The following is a 2,850-nucleotide window of genomic DNA, read 5'->3' on the forward strand; positions in this document are numbered from 1 at the left end:
TGTTTCGGCTTTGTCCCTTGTGCACAGAGATTTCCCCAGATTCTCAGAATCTTTTTATCATATTATGTACTATAGATGATTATATATTTAAAGTTAGGGATGCACCGATACCGGTATTTCGGTATTGAGTACCAATTTTCTTTTTTCTGTACTCGCATATACCGAATACTGATACCAGAAGTCCCATTAAGGAAGCCAGGCAGCATGTAATGACTTGCCACCTGGCTTCCTGATTAGCTGGGAAGCCGGGCGGCGTGTAAAGACTCGCCACCCGGCTTCCCGATTAGCAGGGAAGTCGTCCCCATGCTGCTCGTCAAAAAGCATGGAGGCGGCTTTCTGACCAATCAGGAAGCTGGGCAGCATGTAATGACTTGCTGCCTGGCTTCCTGATTAGTCAAAAAGCTGGCCAATCAGGAAGCCAGGCGCCATGTAATGACACTGCGCCCGGCTTTCTGATTGGCCGGGAAGCTGGCTTCATGCTCCCTCGTCACCTCAGGACAGCGTGTAATGACTCACTGCCCGGCTTCCTGATACCAGAAGTATCGGGATAGGCATCGGAGCATTTGGGCGAGTACAAGTGCATGCCCAAATACTTGGCATCAGCACAAATACTTGGCATCGGTATTGGTGCATCCCTATTTAAAGTCTTTGCAATGTTAAATTGATGACCATTATTTTTAGGCGCAGCTTTTCATAAATTGGTGAACCTCATTCAATGGGATGAGAGAGCTGTCAGTGCTAGTTTACTACTACTGGCTGACCTGGCTGCTGGAACAGGTACACAGTACTAGCCACTACTATATGTACTCTGGCACTGATGGCTCTCATATACGAGAGAGGAGAACCACCTTTTAAATTTGCTCCATCCAGTTTCCTGTGAAGTATTGGATTCCCTTGAAAGTTTGATATAATAAAACATCACTGAAAACTAAAGGGCAAGAAGGCAATACTGTTGCTATTATACTTGCTTTACTGCTACATTTTAATTTAAAATAATCTGTTGAGAGGGTCTCTCAACTGGGATTGTGTGTCATCAATCTCTTTCAACTGGGCTTTTATGTCATTGATCTACAGCAGGTGTGGCCAACTTTGGCACTCCAGCTGTTGTGGAACTACAAGTCCCATGAGGCATTGTAAGACTCTTAACAGGTATAGGCATGGCCCTCGATGCAGAGACATGGAGGGTTTTGTAGTTTCACCACAGCTGGATTACCAAGGTTGCCCACTCCTGATCTACATAAAATAATCAAAATGTGAAAGCGGATATAACAATCTCAGTGAACAATAATAGAATGACAATTCATGTTTGCATTGTACTCACTCACTGTGAAAGCCCAAAATAAACGAATTGCCCTCTGAAGTCACATAATTAGTTTAATTAGGTCACATGGTCTCATATACACCTTTTGTGAAAGTCCCCAGAGTTTTTCCAGAGAACATATCTAAACAACAACATAACATCAAGAAGCTATCAGAACAAGCAGCATAGAGTTCGGGAAAAATACAAATTCGGATTGGGTTATGAAAAAGAAATCCCAAACTTACCAATAACCCCTCAGTATACGAACAGACCGCACTATCCAGAGAATTCCAATACTGCAGACTTTATTAAAATTCACAGCAAATCCAGTATATCAGTGAAAAAGTGTATACAGCTACAAATGCCAGCACTGCACACCCCCAACCAACTACAACCTCTCACATGTTTCACCTCTCACTGGACTGTATCTGTTAATGGGCCTCTCATTGTTCTACCTAAGGTAATGTTCAACTCTCATACCACTGTATCCTTTAATGTGCAGTTACTATGGAAATTGCAAGTTCTCATGGCACTAACTTTCTAAGGAAGCATAATTATTTATAATGTATAAGTGTATTCAGCATTGCATGGGCACTTCAATATAACACCAAATGGTACAATATTTTTTTCTCATATTTCAATCATTGAATAAATTCATGGAGTTTTGCAAATACATCTCATTACGTACATACATGCATAGCAAGTAAGTTTAATGAAAGGAAACTGAAGTAGGGCAGCTGACATACTGGCAAATATAAATGTGTTTTTGTGAGCAGAGGAAATTCTTCTTTCAAGTGCTTTGACAAGATGGACTAAAATGATATTGGGCACAAAGTCCTAACAGGAGGTAATCAAATAGAAGAGTATAAAAACTGATATCACAATCATAAACGAATAAGAAGTTCCAGCATATAGATTGGTACATCCTTATATGTGTCAGAAACAGTGTAAAAATAAGCAAAACATATTTGGATATATTGCAAGCAGATGTTAATGTAGTAATCAATAATAGCCACAAGATGGCATACTACAGTTGTAATGGTAGGAATTAACCCTTTTGCTGCCAAGCCCTCCGGAACATTTTTCAAATCAGCTGGCCAAGCCATTTTTGCATTTTTTGCAATTTTTTCCTATTGATTTGATTTTCAACTGCTGGGTTGCTAGCGTTTGTAAAATACCCCCCAAACCATATATTTTCTGAAAGCGCAGGCCCGGTAGAATAAAAAGATGGTGATATTAAATTTGTAGGCCCTGCGATAATTGCGCAAATGTTTCTCAAATTAATATTAAACCGATTAAAAATACACAATTCAATTGTTAAAACACACCAAAATCAGTATCTGTGCACAAAAAAAAATATTTTCTGACTAAATCTAAAAGATAAAACTGTATTGAGTTAATAAATAACAAATATTAGCACATTTGTAATTGCGCCTTTTTGCGAAAAGGTAAAAAAATGAAGGTATGCAAAACTGTAAATAATCGACTTATGTAAAAAATTGTTTTGGTGTTTGTGTTGTGATAAAATGATACAGGTGTATATTTAATTG

The sequence above is a fragment of the Nanorana parkeri genome, unplaced genomic scaffold (genome assembly GCF_000935625.1).
Source record: "Nanorana parkeri isolate BGI_ZX_2015 unplaced genomic scaffold, ASM93562v1 scaffold402, whole genome shotgun sequence".
Lineage (NCBI taxonomy): Eukaryota > Metazoa > Chordata > Amphibia > Anura > Dicroglossidae > Nanorana > Nanorana parkeri.